The sequence below is a fragment of the Lygodium microphyllum genome, chromosome 14 (assembly GCF_053477565.2).
Source record: "Lygodium microphyllum isolate KBCC chromosome 14, Lygodium_microphyllum_v1.1.10, whole genome shotgun sequence".
Lineage (NCBI taxonomy): Eukaryota > Viridiplantae > Streptophyta > Polypodiopsida > Schizaeales > Lygodiaceae > Lygodium > Lygodium microphyllum.
This window is the reverse complement of record NC_141148.1, coordinates 20,688,366-20,711,024: the sequence shown is the minus strand read 5'-3', so window position 1 is coordinate 20,711,024 and position 22,659 is coordinate 20,688,366.

Sequence of the window (22,659 nt, the reverse complement as noted above, 5' to 3'; positions counted from 1 at the left end):
GCATCTCGGGAAGAAAATCATCGTTCTGCATGATATATATACGGTCCAACCGCGACCAAGTTGTTGCATACTGGGCAGAATGGAAAGTAAACCCTGTAGAATACGGATGTAGCCAGGACCAGAGATCTTGCTTAAGAACAGCAAGAGCCAACTCATGCCACATACGACTTTCCGGCGCATCCATTACCGAATGCTCCGATGTGGACTGGGAAGAATCAACACACATATTGAAATCCCCCATGAAGAAGCCCCGTCTGCCAAGTGACAAGGAGGTCTGCAAAGTCTGCCAAAGCTCTCGACGAGATGACGAATCATTCGGAGCATAGAGGCCAAGTAACCATAAGATTTCCCCTTCGAATAAAATTTCTATCACCAAAAAGCGGCCATGAATATCATTTTTAACAAGAACAGACTGATATTTGTCATGTACAATCATGAGCACACCCGAATAATGCATGGCCTGTGTCCCTGCATAGAACAAACGAAAGCCATGGCAATCCACAACTTTTTCGGCTTCACCGTGACTCTTGTGCTCAACAGCGCACAAGACATCCCACTGATTCTCATACAATACAGTCCACATGGTATGTTGCTTGTGTCGAGAACAAATGCCTCGCACATTCCAGGTGGCTATTTTCATGTGTATTCAAAACAAAATCAGGTACGAGGCACAGCTTGCCGCGATTTGACTTTGTCGGCGAGAATATCCAGGACTCCCTCGTCCAAGAAATCTGCCAACACCGCAAAAGAGTTCTGAGGACCAGATTTGGAAGTAGATGGCATATCTGCTGGCTTGGGGTTGGAACGAGGATAACGACGATACCAGGGGGTAATGACGTTGCCTCTGGTATCAAAAGCCAGCTTAGCAGGTGGACCCTTTGGACGATCCGAATACATTTTCTTGGCGGGCTGAGGACGGGGGGCAGAGGCAGCCATAGCAGGAGTAGAGCGCTCGGAAGACAACATTTCCTTCATGCGCATATATGTACGCATGGAATCTTGTGAAGTAGTAGGCACAGTATTCTCCATGCCCGCAACAACCCTGTTGCCTTTTTTTGCACGTACTTCAACCCAATCAGTGACACGGGAATCCTGATCCGAAACCTGTTGTTTACCTTTGGCCAGAACTTGAGGCAGATGGAGAGTATCCAGCAACGGAGCATCACACACCATATCTTCCATGGGCGGTGCAACATGGCCAACATCTGAAGTGTGTTGCTACTCCGGGCATTCGGCCATAAAATGCCCCAACTGTCCACAGGAAAAGCAATGTCCCGCAAAATTGCCCCATTTCAAACGAAAGTGTAACGGATGCATGCCAGAGCAATTGAGGCGTAACCAGGCAGGCCTTTTCCTTGCAGTATCCCATAACATACACAATCGGTTGCGATTCACAGCCCTGAGACTGGGAGGGACCAGAACAATTCCTACAGCGGCCATAGCATCCTTCAATAGTGGCCAATAAACAGTCTGACAATTTTCCACTTCTACTCACACAGGGCATTCACGTTGCAGCAGGCGCTGAAAATCTGCCATTGGGCGCCAGGAAACCACATGAACCAACCGGCGATCAAAAAACAAAGGCAGTTTAGACAGGAGAGCAGCACGGTGCGTCTCAGATTTCAACAGGACCTCAAAAAAACCTCGAGGCCCAACAAAAATCTCTTCAACACATTCCCCTTGTAGCAGACTGTGCAACCACTGGCGAATACGGGAAAGCAACGGGATTCGGCCAGTGAAGAAGAGTATCACAGCGCGATCATAAAACACCGAAAAGGAGCGTAGGACAGTTTTTGGGTCGACGGTGGCTTCCAGAACATCGTCAGGTGCAGAGTCAGAAAAGACTTCCTGATTATGTTGAACATAATCGCCAAGCAGAGTGTTGGCAAATTCCAACAAATGCTCCTAGTCAACATCTTGAGAGTCCACAGAATCTGAAGCAACCTGAGCATAGGAACGATCCTGATGAACACCTATCTCTTCCGAAGTATGCTTGGTACGTTTACCCGCAGGCTGGATGTCAGGACCAGGGGGCATCTCTTCGGTGCACGAAACCATATCCTCAGGTTCCTCAGCATCAGAATCCGGGCCAAGTGCTGCCACCGTTTGGTCTATGAAATCTAGATCCAAACCAGCCATCGTGGATCACGATCTGATGACGACGGAGGACTGACGCACAGTGGATAGCGGGAACCTCAACCTTATCTTCCGCAGTCGTGACCTGGCCCAAAAGGGCGCGCGGCAGGGCACAACCCTAACAGTGCAGGGGCAGGAGGGTGGAACGCAGGGCGGGTAGGCGATGACAGAGGGGGACAGTCGAAGTCACAGAGCAGGGGCCAGGCGGCAGCCGAAACCCTAACGCGCAGGGCGAAAGGACGAAGTGTAGGCAAAACGCAGGTGCAGAGCTTCAGAGACCGGCGACAGTGCAGGCGGCGGGGCAGGCGCTGGGGCAAGCAAGGTCCACAGGGTCCAAGTCCAACGGCGACGACAGGAGCCCTGACACACAGAGCGGACGGGCGACGAGCAAGAGCGGAGCCCGCAGATCTGACGGGCGACAGCAGGGCAAAGCACGCAGTCGACGGGCCTGCAGGAGAAGGCGACGGGGCTGCAGATGACAGCGATAGGTGCAGGCAATGGGGCGGCAGGCAATGGCTCCAGGGCGCAGGCGATGCCTCTCTGTCTCGCTCTCTCTCTCTCTCACGGGCACGCGCAGATGCAGACAGGCGAGGACGAGCACCTGCGGTCGCAGACGAGCAGAGGCGACGGTGACTGACGCGGCGCAGACAGACGACGAGGGCGACCAGTACGGGCGTGTCAGGTGACGGGGGAGACTGTTACGTGCGTGTCAGACAACGGTGGCGACGGACCAGACAGGCGCTGAGAGGACAGGCCGACAGCAGGGTTTCCATCCCGCTCCCACCATCGCTTTCTCTCTCTCTCTCTCTCCCTCTCTCTCTCTCTCTCTGTATTTTTGTGTTTCTCTCTCTGTATTTTTGTGTTCTCTCTCTCTCTCTCTCTCTCTCTCTCTCTCTCTCTCTCTCTCTCTCTCTCTCTCTCTCTCTCTCTCTCTCTCTCTCTCAACATAACTCAAACATACAAATAGATTGGAGTTTGTGGTACCACATAATAGTAGTTAGCATCTTGCTAGTATGAATGTTTTGATAAGTAAATAAAAATTGTTGAATATACTATGTCAAGCATTGAAAGATTTCAATAAGTCTAGACAAGCTTGTATATGGCATGCTCAACTCACAATTAACATAAGTTGTTGAACTAGATCTATCAAAGCTACCATAGCAACAAAAAAAGGTAATTAGATGCTAATTGATTGATCATGCTTAGGTCCAACCATGTGCGTGAACTACCATGTCACTTTTTGGGCTTTGATAACATGCATACAAGAAGATAGGTGGTCACTTAGAATTATTATACTCTCTCTCTCTCTCTCTCTCCACACACATTCATGTAGAGAAGAACGTGGATGGTCTATCTTTGGCTTGACCAATTATTTGATTGTATCCTCCTATACACATGCAAGCTAAGGCTTTATGGGTGATTCCTCTATATTCCCTTTTGGTATAGATTGAGTCTAGTCTAAGGCTATTTGAGTGTTCCTCATGAAGAAATTTGTGAGCTATTTCTATTTAGGCCCTTGGCATACTGGTCCTTTGCCTCTAAGGATAGTCTCTCTCAATCCTTGTATCTTCATGAGAAAAAGACTAAGGTGTCTCTAGTCAATGTAGTCCATGATTCTCAATAGTAGCCCAAATGTATCCCTAAACAAACAATGAAAGTGACTATGGATCTCATAGTGCATTGGACATTGGCAAATGTGATACTCCTCTGTCTTTAGCTCTCAATAGCAAGCCTAACATATACAGACCTCTAAAGGTGTAGATGTATATCTTCCATATTCAAACTCCAGCTAGTGTGAGGAGGTGCATATTTGATTGATAACATGCCTACTCCCATGTGATAGGTAAATATCGATATATCTCAAGTGTATAATAAAGCCATTGTTGGTGTGGAGAAAATGGTCCCACCAGAAAGCCGTCTTCATCCCCATCTCATGTACTATGTCAGTCATGTCTTCCTGGTCTCTAGTTGAATAAGGTCCTATTTGATGACACTACTAATCTCTAAATAACTTAAAGTGAGAGATGATGCATCAAGGAAATATCGAAAGAGTAAGCCAATCCATGTTGATACCATGTAACTCAAACCACAATGTCATCAGGCATACCAACATGATATATCACCCTCTATAGCAAGTTGTCATGAGAACTCAAGGGCTAATCATGCATATTTGTGTTTAGATTGGTTCCATAAGCTATGTATGTATCTTAGCTTAGCTCTAACAATCTCATGTGGCATTGATGTCTCACATCTGATCATCTTAGAAATCATGGATACTAGTGGCCTCTCCATCAACCTCCATCCATTATATGTAGGGCCTAATCAACTTTAGTGGTCAAGGATGACCCCCATATACGTTTTCCATATAATAGTCTGGATATAACCACAAGCTCTCCTACAGCTCCACAATCCAAGGTGTGAGCTCAAGTAAGCTCGATCCTCAAGCACCAAGCTCCATTGCTATGCGTGAGACAAGAGAAGAGAAGAAGAAGAGAGGAGAAAATGGAAAGCTTGTCTACCACTATCCATCATCCTCACATACACTCTCACACTCCCTCTCTCAAGCACAAGCACAAGTAAGAACAAGAAAAAGAGAGCTAGGTTTGTCCATACACAAGAATGAGCTTCTTCATTCACTTTTTGCCTTTTATGCATGCCCTACCTCCTCCTTGGGCACCCATCCCTTTTTGACATGACTAACCATTTTAGCCTAGATCATATTTTCCTATTCCCTTCCTATTTACATCGTTCCTTCACCCATATCCATCTACATTTAAAATTGCACAAGAGGGAGCATGGTGCTCTTTTACAAGGATTTAGGGTGCACTTTTATATTTAAGATGCACCTTTTTCCTTGTGCACTCACCTTGGACTTTTAAATTTACTCTATAGCATGCTTGCTTATCGATTGTCCAGGCACGTTTTTAGCGGTCCATCAAGAGACGAATCTAAGTGACACTGCTGCCCGACACTCCCATGGAATGTTACGGGGTTTGTCGCCTAGGATCTCTCAAGTCTTTCTCATGACGGAACTTTCACGATCGAACCCACTGGGATCGACCTGAAATTTGGGTTCCTAGTGGTCAAGGTCTCCTGATAGCATTATATCATCGGGTCTTGGATATCCTACTTTGCGCAGAGATACCCAAGCCAAAGCAGATCCATGCCACACTTGGTTCAAAGAGAATGGGAAATGAGAGGGATGCGTCGCTCAACCTCTTTATCCGTAGGGCACAGTCCCATTGCGGTCCCCTAAAATGACATGAATCGGGTTTCTAACCTAAGAATTTCTAAGGGTCGGACGTCGATAAAACCTTGTGAGAAGCCTTCTAGTTCTCTGGGACCGCCTTGCTCTAAAGTGGACCCGTCGAGAGTTCTGCCCACCCACTTCCCTCAATAGGCGTTCTTTAGTTATTTAATTAGGTCTTACCACATTTATGTATGACATTTAAAATCAACTTCCTTGATTAAGCCTTTTAGGGAACATGGTTCGTTCACGTAATTTATAGCATAGACACGAATACAGAGCAAATAGTCCTTTTAAAAAACAAGTTTTGACCCTTACACTTTTGACCCTTTTTCTCATGTTTTTTTGTTGGGTCGCCTTTTTTCTCTTTGTCCTATGTCTCTTTTATTTTCTTTCGCTTTCTTTGCACCGGAGTTAACATTACCCCCTTCCTAGCTAAGTACCAGTCCCGTGGCACTTGTTAGTGAGAGGGCTCGGGTGGTTGAAGTTTTGTCATGTAGGTCGATGATGGGGCTTTGGGTAGATTGGCCATGGAGAAGAAGCATAATAAAATGGATGAGATCTTGCGGAGGTGGAGGATAGATTGAGTGGGTGATGAGGGCCTCCAAGATCAGTTAATCGCAGATTGTCAAATGTACGCGAAAAATAAAAGGAAGTGTACTACCTAGGGGTGTGTCTATCTCACCGTGCAGTGAATGGTGTCCTTGCCCGTGGTGTTGTCCCACACTTGAGGACCCAATTCATATACAATGGGAGATGTTGTGGGCATGACTTAGGGAGAGGTCTAACTATAGGCACAGTGCAAACTCTCTAGGTGTGTCTTGCCCTTAATGTGCCTTGACTATGAAGTGGGGGAAGGGTCTAGGGATATAATTGTCCCTAGACATAGTACAGTGTCTATGACACTCTGATGGTATATGAGAATTCCATTTGTTTCTTTTCTTTCGCTTTATCTTTGTCATTTCTTTGCCTTTTTTCTTTCTTTTTTTACTTCTCTTTTTTTATTTTTTTTAATATTTAATACATTAGGAGGGAGCACGCTAGACGTCATTCCGATGTCCTTCAAGACCTACATTGCGAGGGGACCTAAGACACTTGGTAAGAAAGAGTCTACTTTGCAAGTAGCCTTTTATGTTAATACATACATTTAGGGATGTCATTGATAGGAGGGATGATTGCATTTGGTGAAGTGGACGTCATTCATATCTTCAAGGACCACCATACAAAAGAAGGTAGGAGCATGGCCCTCATCATGGCCTTCCTCTCTTCTTTCGCCTTTTCCAATTGGCCTAGTAGCTCTTGGACGTATCCATCATACTTTGCCAGCCCTAGCATAGTCGAGGGTATGGACATAGTTGAAGCTTCTACTATGGCCTTCTTCGAGTCTTTTATTGACTCAGCATCTACAGTAGCAGGCCTCTTCATCCTTGGCACTAGGGCTCCTCCACTTGTTCGGTGTTGGGCTAAACTGTTGCACCAAGCTTAGCATGTGTACTACACCCATGCCACCACATTGCTTTGGTTCAATGTTGTGTATGTGGTTTCATGTGTGGTGGTAGTGGTGGCAACCATGACAGGCGATGGTGGGTCTAATGGAGCCTTCCCTTTGCCTACCACTACAGGTCCTTGAGCTACTTCAGTTGTTGTGACAATGGTTCTTGGTGCATCTTCGAGGCTCATCCTTTTCGATTCTTCTAATCAAGAGGTTTGCTCCATTGATCATTTGAGGGCAAGAGCCATCTGCTCATCATCTCCTCTTTAGTCTTTCCTCCTCCTCTCGTTGCTTATTCCTTTGTTCTTCTTCCGACCTTCTAGACTCTTCTTCTGCCTTTCGCAGGCATTACTCCTCTTTTTCCTGCTTCTTCTTCCATTTCTCCTCTAGCTTTCTTGATTTTTTTTGCATGGCTTCTAAGGCTTTGTCCTCCTCTATTGTAGTTTCCTTCTTCTTGTCTGAGATTTTCAACATGATTTTCTCTTTTCTCCCTAGCTCGATGGGACAGAACCCTCCTCACCTTGCTCACTAATGATCCTTTCGCTTGAATCCTTTTGTTGCCATTATGCTTGGAGTTGAGCTTCTTTTTTCCTTGCAGCTCACTCTACTTCTTCGTCTCCCACATTTCCCATTTTTGGAGAGATTGATGGGCTTTTTGTGACCAAGGAGTGGTGTTGCTCTTGAATAGGAGATCTCTCTAGTGTCTCTCCTACTTCTTCCCTTTCCATCTCTCCCATGGCTTCTTGGATGATGGCCATTAGCACCCCTCCAAACCCTCTCATGGATGCTTTCAATGCATGCATTTTTCTATCCAATTCAATTATGGTGACTGGTGACTCACCTTTTGCAAGTCTTTGGCTTAACAATGCCTTGGCTAACAATTCAATCATTTTACGAACATAGGCATTCAACTTTACTTCATCTTAGGCCCTTGCTACAATGTGCATTGTATCGATGACTAGAGAAAAGGGCATGCACTGTCTTTGCCTGTAACTGACGATGCGGTCAGGGATTTCTACTAAACTAATCCCATCATTGGTGTGCACCTTTGTCTTCGATATCTTCAACATGCCATAAACATCCCTCTTCAGTCTCTTTCCCTATGTGTTTGCCAAACCTAATGCCTTCTCCACTATTTTAGGGCTAAGTGCAACTTCTATCCTTTTGGGTGAGCCTCCTTACTGCCTGATGGTTGTTGTACCATTGTTCTTTCTTGCATTGAAAGATCTAAGGAACTCGATGCATTTGCCATGGTAAATTTTTTGGCTAACCTTCTCTACATATTTGTGGAGATTTCATTGATCAACTATTTGCTTCACCACGTCTTCCTTGGTCACCATCTCTTCCAAATTGCTGACATTGTGGTATTTTAGTTGGTTGTGGACTTGTGTCTCAGTGGCCAATCGGTACCTATTGTGCTCTTCCTCCAAGAACGAAAGTTTTCATGTCCATCTCAAGTTCCTATTATGGCACAACAGCTTACAATTAGCTCATTTGAGAGTACCTTTTGAATAAAGAGAAAAAGATTATGAACAAACACTATGGAGTGATGCAATGTTTCAATATGGAATGGAAAATTTTTTACTTCAAGCAATCCACATATTCCGAGCACAATTCCATAAAATAATTTCCTCAAGTACAAGTTCACTTTATCCATCCTTTTTTGCTTTTGAAGTTCTAAAGTTCAAGTCATGTTTTCTTTTCCACCTTACCCCCTCCCCTTGCGAATGATGAAGATCCTTCTTAGGATTGGAGGATGAAGGGTTAAGGGCGTTAAGCACTTGCTTGTTGTTCTTTATTTCTTCATGAGCCAAGCATAGAATTGTGGGTTGTACTCTAAGTGGACGTGACGGTCCATGTTTTGAGGCTTAATGCCTACATGTGTAATGTAGGTCAGGACATCGGTTACAAAGCCACCATGAGTGATGTGCAGCTCTTTATCAATCAAGAATCAATCCAAATAGGGATGGACTATAACATGCTCTTCTAAATGTCGATTGCACGTAATTGCCAATACTCTGAATGAGGTAGAAGCCACATAGGTTGAATATACTCAAAGGAATTGATTGTACATCTTTGCTCGGCATTGGTCATAATTTGGCAACCCTCTTGTTCCCATTGGAGATGGAGAGCATATCATTTTCACAAAAAAGAAGAGTCAGAGTTGGCTAACGGTTTCAACTCCTCTAATTCATGGGTTGTTATTGCAGAGACTTTGCTCTTGCTATAGGAGGTGAGCAACCGCTATTTGAGAGCTTGCTCTCGAGAAATCTTGTTGGCAATCAAGTTCTCGATCACCTCGAGAATCTTGACGAACATGAATTCATATTTCTCTTGAGTGCATGGCAAGAAGGAGCATACGTCCATTGCTAATGGCTTGTCGAGGAGGCCTAAATTCAACCATTTGTAGCTTTTAGCAAACATGGTGAAGGTGGCGTCCAAGCATCTGATGCAAGTGACCAAATCGTCCCCCGTTATTTTCTGCTAGCTTTGAGGCCAAAGTTAGGATAGATCTCTACTCATATAGGAGGGTCTAAGGCCTATGGAAGGTTGGGGTTTAGTTGGGTTTAGTTGGGTTTAGTTGGATTGGATAACTTAGCTACTAATGCCTGCTTCATGGGCTCGTCAATGGGGTATCTATCGGCCACTTATGCGATGGGTTGGTCTTGCGGCTCAATTGATGTGATGCTTTCTATTTGTGGAGCAGTTGGAATAATAGAATTGTCAAGTTGAGTCGGTTCAGATGTAGCGGGCTGCAGTTTTGGTCGATAAACTTATTGAGGCTCAATGGGTTTGGTTCCTTTTGGGTTAGTTCGTTTCTCATACCTAGCTGGCTTACAGTCTCATGGAGATAGGCTAGAAGGCAATGGCTAAGGGACATGCGTGCCACTCATAGACTTGAGCAACCAAATCCAATTGGTACCTTTGTAGTAGCCTTGAACACGCAATAGGGCTTTGAACACCCATCGTGGCTTGATCATTTGTTGGCTTCTATAGCACCAGCTTTGTCTCCTAGGCCTAGGGCGTGAAGTTCTAGGATTATAAGTTTGTGTGGGTTGGCTTCTAAGCGACTACGATTGTTGTTTGGGTACCCATTTGGGCTACTACTTAGTGGCTTTGGATGTGTTTGATGAGGGTTGCGGCCGATTTGTTGTGGTGGATTGGGATAAGTCACGACCCTCCTCCTTAGGCTTGGCACTAAATTGCTCTACTGGTGGTGATGTGGCCTTAGATGTGGCCTTAGATGGAGCCACGCTGCCCTTGTTGAAAACCGTCACTATCCAAACATTGCCAATGGTAAGGTGAATACATTGTGAGTCATAGTCGACATTGTAGTGTGCTTGTTTCTTGAATGCACATCCTAGCAGTAATTTCTTACCAATGGCCTTGGTATTAGGCAACATGTAGAAGGTCATTGGTAGGCTTTAAGTCTCAATAAAGACCACTACCTTGCACTTTTCCAATAGTGAATAAGATTACCCCAAACAAGCCGAGTTTAGCATTAGTAGATTGCAATTGGGGGGCTGACCAATGAGGGTCCAATGATCATATGTAAGGATATTAAAGTTAGCTCCTCGTCAATGAGCTCATCAAAGGCATGTGTCTTGTGGGCAGAGACTGATATGCATAAGTAGGCATGTGCTACTGCTTCCCCATCCTCATCCTCTATTTCAATGATAGTGTGGCAACTCTCACATCCATGGGTGGTTCCAGCATGGGAGGCTCTTACAACAAGCAGATGTACTGGAGGGTAGTACTTCTTGAGGCAACTACCATTAAAGAACCCTATGCCCTCTCCCTCGAGAATCTCGAGTTCTACATTGCCAGTTCGACCAATGTTGCAGACCTTGCAAGGTCCCAATCCTCTGAACTTCATCTTCCGCTTATGGCCCTTCACAGAGTACAGTAGCACTAGGTCACCCTGCTCAAAGTCGTATTCTTTGACATGTTTGTCAAACCAACTTTTGCGTCTTGCCTTCTCACAAATTAGTGCATGGATCACTAAGAGTCAACCAGGCATTCTAACTCTACCTGGCATTCCGTCCATGCTTCCTTTCCATCCCATCTCTCTTGTGCTATTGCTACCTCTCAAGTTTGGAACGAAAAACTCCACTAGCAGGATTGCTTTGTTCCATAGGTTAGCTTGAATGGTGTTTGCCCTACGGTTGTCTCATAAGCTATCCTATAGGCCCATAGCATTGTCATGAGCTTATTGTCCCACTCAGTGCGCATGAGGTGGAGACTACCTTAGTCATGACATTTACTAGGATCTTATTCATAGATTCTGCCTGACTGTTAGCAAGAGGGTAATATGGTAAGGATTTCCTATGGATGACCAAGAAGGTGGATATTAAATGGACAATCACTTCATTAATGAAGTGTGTGCCTTGATCACTAACTAGTTTGATGGGGCAGCCAAACCATGAGATCACTTGCTTCCAAAGGAACTCAGTCGTGGTCCTCGCGTCATTCTTCCTGGTGGCCCAAGCTTTAGCCCATTTCATGAGATAATCCATCTCGCTACAATTATGTACCTCGCCTATGAGTACTACACGCTGCAAGATTGATCAGCCCAATGAAGTCAATTCCCCACCTTTCAAAGGGTTGTCATGCTATTACCGAGGTCAACTCCGTTTGTCCTTACTAATGGGGACTTTGGTTCTCTAGCACTCGTCACAATGCTTCACAAACTTAGTTGCATTGCAGAATAGGATGGGCCACCATAGTTGAGATTGTAGCACTTGCATATTGTAGTGTCACCGCTAAAGTGTCCTCCAGCAATTCCACCATGTGCTTCAGTAAGTACATCATGTACCTCGTGCTCACACATGTATCTTTGTAATAACCATCCTATCCTAGTCTATAGAGCTGTCCAGCTATTAAACTGATAGGGCTTAACCTTAAGGATAAGGCACTTTAGGCCTAGCCTTCTCTATAGGTCTCTCAGGCAATCCATGCTCTAGGATTTGAACTATGTCATCTACCCAATACGGTGTTAGATCGGCCCTGAACAAGTCTCTCTCACTGGACATTCTAAAAAGATGTGCATCTGGTAAGTCGCCTACGATGCCCTGGTCAGCAACTTCTCCTGTGGTATACAGGACACATGGTTTGTCATGTAGTGCTACTTACCCTTGCATACAACCACAAAGAAGTCAAACTTTGGAAGCAGAAGTAGCCATCTAGCTATGTGTCATGTATTGCAAGGTTTGATATCTTATGTCTGTCGTTAGGGTGTACCTACACCTACTTGTAGTCGAAGAAGCCATCTAGGAAATTATAGGCTTTCTTCTTCGCTACTCTTTCGAGCATGTGCTCCATGTAGGGTAGTGGATAGTTGTCCCTCTTAGTCACAGCATTAACCTTTTTATAATTCACACACACTTAAATCTTCATGTTCTTCTTTGGGACAATCACTATAGGTGACACCCAGTCTGTGTGCTCAAATGAATCCGACCTTCAATAGCTTATTTAACTCCTCCTTAACAATGTGTCCATGCTTCGGATTCATCGGGTATGGTCTCGCTACTTAACTAGCATTGCATAAGGAGTCATAGAGATGTTATGAGTCACAGCCCTCGAATCTACTCATTTTAGTCAAACACATCTATATACTCTCACATGAGAGCAACCAGATCAACCTCCTCTTGTTCGGTCAGGTCCTCGACTATGAATACGGGTCGAGGCTTTTCACTTCCCCTACTAAGTTGACTTCCTTGACCTTAGCGAGCCCTTCTATCGGTTCACTTGCTTGTTCTTGCCTCTTAGCTCCCAGCAAGATCACTACTCTGTCACCCTTTTTGAACTTTGTGAAATGCTTTGGTAGATCTTGGGGCTTCCTTTGCTCTTCAGCTTCTAACCCCTTTGATTGCATCCTCTTTTCCTCCTTTAACCACCTGTGCCTTAGGTGAACTGGTAGGTCCCCTTTGGTGCATTTGGTCTTAGGTGGTCAGAGTATCTCTAGATCACTCTCGGAGCTCACTTTTGATTTTGAGTTAAACTCACAACCCTCACTAGAAGAAGGAATTTCCCCTGATGGTCGTAGTTTTGAGGCTAATTCAATTGTACAAGAGTGGCACGGTACTTGGTTGAAACCAATTCAGCTTGCTCACGGTCTATTACACCTAGGTATTCCAACCAAGTATGGTCGTATTCCATCCTAACGACTCCTCTTTCAATCCTAAAGACGTTTGCTTTCCATGGCTTGGAGTCTACTTGTATCTATTAGATCACTTGGCCGTCCGTATCATACTCTATTGTATCGACCTCTTTCTCACTTTCCTCGTTCGTAGAGTAGTAGTCTTCATACTCATCATCTGAATCATCATATTCTGACTACTCATCATCTCCCGAGATTTTGCTCTCAGCCTTCTTTTTGTCCATGATTAGTGCCCAATTGTACAACATATTCAAGTCATGCACTTTGGTCCATTTCCACTTTGATTCTCGTCCATGAGGTCCTTGAGAGGTTTGAGATTGGCAGCTGGGTTACCAGCTAGCTCTCTCGTCAAGTATTCAAGAATCCCCTAGAATTCGAATCCGTTAGATGGGACGTGGAAGGGGATAGGTGTTGATCCACTGCTAGAGCTCTTGGCCATCATGCAGAGTGATACTGATGGTGGAATCCTACTCTTCAACAGCAGCTAAGATGGTGTAACTTTATGGGACTCACCAACTACCCTAGTAGTAGCCGGCAGATTGATGGCAGCTAGCACATGCATCTAATCCCGCTCATTCTTGGGGCAAGGGATGTACTTTGTTAGTGGCCTGTAGGAATTGTTGACTTGTGAGTCTCCTTTTAAGATAGCAGAGATGACATCTAGGTCAACCAACATGGTCTTCTAGGTGTCCATCTCGACTCTTACAGCTTTTGATCTATTGCCTAAGAATATTAGACCATTGCCCCAGTCTTCTATCACTTGTGCGTTTCACATCTACGGTCGGCCTAGTAGGATGTCATAGTCCACTCCCTTCATGACTATGAAATTTGCTGAGAACTGGACTTCAGCTATCTTCAAGGGCGTCTTTTAGTACTCCAAATGGCCTAACCTTCATTTGGTTAGCCAACATGACATTAAACCTATAGTGGTCTCCATAGATGGGTTACCCCAAGCCTGTAGGATTGTATGGCTGAGCACACTAACTCTCACTCCTGTATCTACAATTCCTTTCCTTGTAGCATCTCCTAATGCATTGATAGGTAAGACTGTGTGCATCTCTGTGCCTTCCCAAAATGCATTTATGTACAAAGATTTAGGCCTTGAGTTGAGGGTCAAGCTGGGTATGTGCATTGCTGCATCATGGTCAGGCAAGTCGATCGGTCCAAGCTCATCAAGTCTTTCTATCCACCACTTCAACACTTGCCATAGTGTTGGGTTTTACCTAAGCAACTCTCCTAGAGGTAGAGTCATAGGGGCTAATATCAATATCATGAGTAGATTGCCAACCGCTTGCTTTTTGTTAGGCTCTACACTCTTTTGCCAGTGATCTCAACCGGTCTACCTGCCTATGGCATCTAGGCTTTGTTTGTGCGGTGCTACATGGGGTGCAAATACGTATCTCGATCTTAAATGCATAGGGGAGACCGGTGTGTTCACGCTAGAGAGCTCATGGATCTCGTCTTCTATGATAGGTTCCACATCTTTTTGGTGTTCTTGGGCTTCTCTCACCCACTCCTTGACCTTATCCGCTACATCCAATTGGTACATCGAGTCAATATACTCCCCAATCTTGGCACTCCCCTTTCCCATTGTCTTAGGAGCAAATGTTTCCGCTTTTGCATCCGTGACTTGCTTCCCCTTGGGTAATGTGGTGGCACTATCTATCTTAAGCATAACCTTCATCTCATACCTCTTTCTCCTTCTCCATATGGCTCTTGTTCCCTATTGAAGTTGCGTTAAGGCTGCTAGGTCCAGGTAATGAGATACCGGCCTGCTTCATTTATGCTCAGGTCATGACATTCAACGGAATTGGGGTGGCCTCACCATCAAGTGTCTTGACTCCGAACACCCCCAAGGGTATGGATGGCATGATTGGTGGGCTAGTGGAAGGTTTTTGCCTAGGGCATTCGGCATAGAAGTATGTGATCCCGTACTCTGGACATCTCAAGTTATCTTTGTCTCAATTGGCTCGTTCCCCTTTGGGGTAGCGAGATCAGATATGTCCTAGGTGACCACAAGTCCAGTGCGCAATGGTTCTTGGTTCTGTACTCCTAGACCTCTACCTCTTCCCATGCCATCACTAGCACTGGTATGAAATCCATCAAGATGGGGTTACCCTCTTCGTCGTACAAGATGTTCACATATGTTTTGTCCTTATTCGGCTCCTCTATATAATGTATCAGAGTGTCGCTCGATGAATGGGTCACAATGGGTCTAGGTGGTCTAGATATCCTTGTAGGGTTGATGTCCATCCTAGGGATGACTGGCTTTGAGTCGTTGGGTGCTGGGAGAGCTAATGGAGCTCCCCTTCCAAAGTGTGGTGGTCTATTCCCTAAGTAATAAGTCTGATTGTACTGTTACGGGGTGTATGGACATTGTCTTGGCAATCTGCAATGCATCATGTCATGGCCAAACCTACTGCAATTAGCACATGGTCTTGACCTAGGATCCAAGCACTCAGCTAGGAGGTGATTTTCTCCATAATGCATGCATTGCATGTGAGGTCATGTGGGCCTTCTCGCTTCATGTCCGTCAACTCCTAGCTCTGGTCGACACCCTTTCCCTTCTCTTGTATGCTCTGAGTAGGTCTCTTGCTAATGGCCATAGCTCTCTTTGAGGATCTAGAGAAATGCCATCTTAGGTCATGGTTATGGAGCTTCTCTCCTTGAGTAAGTCATCCACACATATGGCTTCTTCAAAGACCCTAACTAGCACATCCCTTTACAGGTTTGAGTTGCTCTCCAAGGCCTTGTAGAGCTCTTTGCTTCAAATTAGGTTTATAAATATAGTGGAGACTGCTCATTCGTTAGGTCATTCTGCCCTGCTAGGATTCTCTTAAAGAGACTCCGCACATGGGTGGCATAGTCTCTGATATCCTCCTTATCCTTTTGGATGGCATTCATCAATATGACGATGAGGTTATCGAAGTATCCGGCTTTAATATCTTGATGAAGATACTCTTGAGGTTATTAAAATTATTACGTTTGGCATTGTCTAGGCTAGTAAACCACATATATCCTTTGTTTCCTAGGCTAAGTCTGAAAGCTTGTGCTCATTGAGCAAGGTTTGTGAGGCCGTTCATCTCACATACTTGCTTGAATTTCTCCACGAAGCTATACAGGTAATTCGCAGGCTGATACTTCTCAAGTTGCTTAGCAATTGTAGGTATTTTGGTCTGGCTCTTAGAGTTTGGCATGATTTCTAGTACTACTAGCAATTTAGTCACTAGGGCTACTCTGCAACTATATTATCTAAGAGTCACTTTGTGAGAAGCTCACTCAGCGTGAGATCAACCTCTAGCACTCTCTCCCTCATAGCATTTGGTCCTGCCTTAGTTCTATTGGCAAGAGCTAAGATGCTCTGGACCTTGCACATTTCTATAACTTGTCTCAATTTCTGAGCTTGCTGCTCTTGGTTATAAGCAGCTATGTTTTGTAGCATTTTCCTTGGCAACTTTCTCTTCCTCAAGATCGGCTATGATGTCCGATGTCCTTAGCTAGTCTACCATGATGCACCATTTTGGTTTGCAGGTCATACCAGTTTACCATTTGCTAAATATTAACTAGGAATACATAGCTCGTCATCTATAGGGTTGATACTAGCTCTCGGCATGTCAAGGTTTCCTGAGCAACTAGGATATCGATCAGATTGATCAAATTGGGTAAAGCTACGTTCCTAATCGTATTAGTTCTCTTTCCCTTCTTCTTCACTTGACAATTTGTAGTTATTCATTTCAAGTTCTCGTCCTCAAGTTGTATCTAACTTCTCAGGGTTTGCTCCTATTAGTGGATTCCTTCCTTACTTAGATGTTGTTAGTGTGTTCCTTGTTATACAAATCAATTTGCAATGTTACACGAACTAGACACACAAGTGGTGGAGTGGACTTTTGCCAAGGACTTTTGCCAAATCAGGCTTTCTATCTTTCCTTGTGTACTTCAAGTGTTTATGTAATGAAGTGTGTGAGTTCAATCATAATCAACACAGATTACACTCCCTTCAATCAATTTTGGCTAGTTGCAGCTCTCTTGTACAAGTGACAACCACTCATAGTGGTCCACTCTAGGTCACTACTACATGTTTGATGTGTGATCTAAAGGGGATAGCAGATTTTGGTTGTCAACTCGGACCTCTATTGGGGTATGGTCAGTGACCATAGTTGCTCTTGGATTGTTAGGTCTCAACCCTCAAGTCAATTAGCTCTATTGCCCTATCTACTCACTTGGGGATCTATTGGGATGTCCTACAGCTAGGGTATGGTCCCTACAAGGTCTAGGAAGGTCCAAAACTACCAAAAACTGATGCTTTGTTCTCTTGTTTGATTTACAGGTTTCACTCTAATTTTTAGAATTGGACATCCAATACTAGCCTATCTAAATTCTAGACCATCTGAATTTGATTTCAGTCCGAATGTGCTGTCCAAGTCCATTTTGTCCAAATCAGATAGTCAGAGTTGTTTGGTTTTGACATGCCAAGTATTGTCCGATTGGATGATCTAATTATGATGTGTCCAAATATGAAAATCGGACAACTTTTGATAGTCGAGAATCAAACAGCCTAACTACATTGGCAAAAATGTGCGTATCACACTCGATGATTCCTCTTAGTCTCTGGCAAGCTCCAAAATCAAACAATAAGAGGTCAGCAGTCAAAACAACCCACTTGTAGCCTCCAAATGTGCCTAGTCACACAAATCAAAGCTCTCCTTGCCTCCCTACTGCCCTGTAACAAACCTATCCATCTCTCTCTCTCTCTCTCTCTCTCTCTCTCTCTCTCTCTCTCTCTCTCTCTCTCTCTCTCTCTCTCTCTCTCTCTCTCTCTCTCTCTCTCTCTCTCTCTCTCTCTCTCTCTCTCTCTCTCTCTCTCTCTCTCTCTCTCTCTCTCTCTCTCTCTCTCAAAAAACCTGAGTGGAGAAATGAGCTCCCCCTTGCTCTCTCTGCCTTTTAAGCCCCTTCTATTTTAGTCTTCCACTCCCCCTCTCTCTCCTTCCCTCTCTCTCAATGCATTGAAGCCCCTTTTTCTCCCTGTTTTATAGCAATAACCCTACTGTTTGTTTCCCTTCTTTTCCTTAGTTTCCCCTACCTAAATGCATCAAAATCACAAGCAAACGCTTATGCTAATCCAGCCTACTCTAAACCTTAAAAACCAAAAAACTTACTTGTAAATAAGATCGAATTCCCTCCGACTCCCTCGCTTCCTACCTATCTCAAGCACCGATTTGGGGCAAACCTTACTTGAATGCTCAATTCAGAACATGCAAGTACTCAAAGCTTGAATCTGTTGGTCCCAATAATGGAACCAAAATGTGGAGCTTATGCTCAACCACCAAGTCCCATGGACCGCTTATTGTTTCAAGTGTTTCAAGCCAAGTGCAATGGCTACCTCTCACATAGTTGTGTGCACTCTCACACCTATGAGTGTAGTGAGCTTATCTTCATGCCCGATCAAGTTGCCTCCTCCCATGGGCTCTCCTGTATCTCCATAATCCAAGATGTGAGCTCAAGCAAGCTCAATCCTAAAGCTCCAAGCTCCAAGCTCCAACGAGATAGGAGAAGAGAAGAGAAGAGAAGAGAAGAGAAGAGAAGAAGAAGAAGAAGAAGAGAGGAGAAGATGGAGAGCTTCTCCACCACATCCCCTCACTCTTACACACTCACTCCCTTTCACTCCCTCTCTCAAGCACAAGCACAAGCAAGGAGGAGGAGGAGAAGAAGAAGAAGAAGAAGAAGAAGAAGAGAGGAGAAGATGGAGAGCTTCTCCACCACAACCCCTCACTCTCACACACTCACTCCCTTACACTCCCTCTCTCAAGCACAAGCACAAGCTAGTTTTGGCCACATACAAGAATGAGCTTCTTCATTCTCTTTTTTCCTTTTAATGCATGCCCTACCTCCTCCTTGGGTGCCTATCTCTTTGTTACATGACCAATCATTTTAGCTTAGGTCCTCTTTCCCTATTCCCTTCCTATTTACACTATTCCTTCATCTATGCCCGTCTACATTCACAAATTATACACGAGGGACACACAAGCATGACCTTCTTTATTCACTTTTTCCCTTTTATACATGCCCTACCTCCTCCTTGGGCGCCCATATCTTTTTTACATAACCGGTCATTTTAGCCTCGGTCCTCTTTCCCTATTCACCCATGCCCATCTACATTTACAATTTGCACAAGGGGGAGCTTGGCGCTCTTTTGTAAGGATTTAGGGTGCGCTTTTATATTTAAGATGTGCCTTTCCCCTTTTGCAATCGCCTTGGAATTTTAAATTTGCTCCTTGCGCTTTTAGCCCTTTTCCTCCTAATTTTTCATTGGGCCGCCTTTTCCCGCTTTGTCCTGCATCTTTTTTATTTTCTTTTGCTTTCTTTGCATCAAGGTTAGCAACCTTGTGTGGGCCTAGTTTCTATTTTCACTCTCGTAGAGAAAATGGGCCATGTGAATAAGACCCACTATATTGTGGTAATCAACACCATAACCTTAGCCTTACCAAGGCTAACTAAGAATCCATTATCATGTGCATAGAAGTATAGCACATCCAAATGTCTTTGTAGCCCCTATGGGAAATCAGCTTATCAACATGATATCATCTGCATACAAAAAGAATGGTATCCACGTATTGACCAATGGAGCTTCTCTATCCCCTCATTTGAAAGTGTAATCAAATACCTCATCAATGTATAGCCTAGAAAGTGTTGATGAGAGAGGGCATCCTTGCTATAGTCCAATGGTGGAATGTACACGATCTAAGAACCCCTCAAGTGTCTAGACTCTGCCAACCACCTACTCATATAATGCTCAAATACTCTAAGTGAGCTCTCTATGTACAATGAGGCTCATGAGCTCTACCCTCCTCAATAATGACTCCTTATGTGAAACATATGATCCAACATCAAAAAATCTCTCCCAAATCTAGTTTGCCCCTGTGTTCTAAGGCTTGCTCTCTCTCTCTCTATTAACTCAATTCTTACTCGAGTATGAAGGCATATAGTTTTGCATATGTGTGACCATCAACCATGACCATATAGTAGTTACTGGGTAAGGTAGGATCCCTTGACTTAAGAATGGATAGAACGGTATTAGTGCTCCAGCACTCAAGGAAGCATTCTCACATGGCTCTATTAAACATGCATACCAAGATTTTTGCCACATTATCTCGAATATCTATCAAGTGCTCAACTACTAATCTATCAAACATGTATACAAAGATTTTTGCCACATTATCTCTAATATCTATGAAGTGCTCAACTACTAATCTATCAAACATGTATACCAAGATTTTATCTACATTATTTCTAATATCTATCTAGTGCTCAACTACTAATCTATCATGATCATGTGCCTTACTAGTGCATAGCCTATTAATGGCTTTTTGCACCATGCCCTCCATGAAGAAGTTAGCTAACTATGGGTTGTTAATGGATGCAAGGGAAGGGGCTATCATTAGCCTGCTTGCATATTGCCTCCATATGTCAAATTTGATAAGCATGGCAAGGCAATGCTTTCTAAAAAGTCTTCATGCCTCGTTGAAATCTTGTCTCAAAAATAGCTAATAAACATATCTCTCTAGCTAGGTGAGGTAGGCTCTCTTCTTCCATCCTATGAGGCATCTAAAGAGTACCTTTACTTATTTGAGGGTAGTAGATCCCACTGCTACATCCTTCTCTAAATAAGCTCTTGTCTCCCAAAACTCATCGTCATTCTAATTGTTCTAGGGCATCAACCTAGAAGGAGGTTGCTATGTAGGTCGTGAGTGGGGGGAAAGTTGTCCTTGATGTTCCATGTAACCCTCACTAAAATGTTGAGTGCGTCAAGATAGTGGAGTGTGGGGTCAATCTCATATACTAGTCTGAAGGTCTCTCTTGAGTAGATGCACATTGCCTTCCTAGAAAATTAGTATCTCGAGTGTATGGGAACTACATGGGGGGGGTTGTTATCCTATGTGTACAAAAGATCCACTATGGATGAGAGGTAGTCATGAATGAGCTACAACTCTGAGAGGGTGTTGGGACAATGTGAGAGTGTAGATATTAGGGATGAGCATGGGGGGAGCTCATACATAGTCCACCATGCTACTACCATGTTGATAGGGGTAACATGTGTTATGTCATTATCGCCAAATGAGGGGAATCTAGTTATGTCATTATCGCCAAACCATGTGTTGTACCCATCCCAATGAGGTAGTGTCGTACTTCATGTCCTGTGAGGTATGCTCCATCCCCAAATCTCATAAATCCAACTCTTGTAACATCTCCTCTAACATGTCAAAAAAGCATGCTAGTGGCAAGATGTTCGAGCATTAAAGTCCCCCAATAGGATGATATCAACCTCTCTAGAGAACTCCTAGATGTCGTCCAAAATTGTATATGATGATTGCCCCTTAAGGAGGCATATCTAGATGTCCTAGGAGGAAAGTAGCATATGGCAATGTAGAAGGAGTGTTCCTCCCCACGTACTCTCACCCACATATATTTGGATTTCTCATCTCGACAAACTACCTAGATTTGTGGTTAGAGTTCCTCCTTGGATAGCACCACCACCCCTCCTAAACCTTAGTACCATGCATGCTACATATCTACATCTTGTATGTTGATTCCCACCTATCTCCAATTATGGGTGGTAAGTGCTATGGGTCCCTAGTGTGTCTCTAAATAGAAAATGATCCCCAATATCAAAAAGTCTCCTTGAATGCACCTACGTCCAACCATAATGGTCCATTATAGTTCCACATTGCTAACTTTAGGCTAGTTCCATAGGTTTTGCACCATCATTTGGTGTGTTTCTATAGGATCACTACTATTTCTTCCTTGTAGCAAGCCATGTTACCTTCCTCCCGAGGTGTCTAAATTTGGGGCAAAACTTTCATGTGAGCTAGTTGAGTGGGGATGAGGTCATCTCCCAAGAATACACATATTCCCTTTAGTGTCTTGCCCTTTGCTAGAAAATCCTTCCTATCCTCTAATGTGAGTGTAATATTCCCGCTCGAAATATTACCAAACTTGACTCCCCGCATGCCGCGTAAACCCTGTGCAAGGTTATCTTCTGCATTGTAGTTGCCGGTAGTTTAATCTGTAACCTGCACGCGTGAAAACGGGACCTCCGCATTGGCAAATCAAGCCTGGGGGTTCAAATCCGCATAACCGCGGGGAAACACCCTCTTGGGAGGGGCAAAATGAATAATATTAATGCAACTTTTTTTATGTTTATCCCTTTCCCCCAGCCGATGCATGGCTAGAGGAGAGGGAGTGTGGAGAGGGATGGGCTAGGTGGAGTTGTGGTCTGCATGAGGAGGGGGGAAACCATGCAGAGGCCACGTGGGGAGCTTCTCTCCCCACCCCCTTAAGGCCTATATAAACCCTCCTTAGTGGGCAGGAGGGAAGGACGGAGAGGATGATGCCATGCTGCAGTTCGAGGGGAGAGGAATCGCTACCACCGCTTGCTGTAGCTGCTACCGTGTCGTGGAAGGCCGCCGTCTGTCGTGGAGGGTGCCAAGATCGCCACCAGCTCTGCCGATGCAGCACGCTGCCGCCATCACGATCAGTAATCGCCCTATCGTCATATTCTTTCCCCCCTCAATCATTTTGACCCACGTGCTTCCTAGGGAAGCAGAAGCTTCCCAGAGCTTTGGAAGC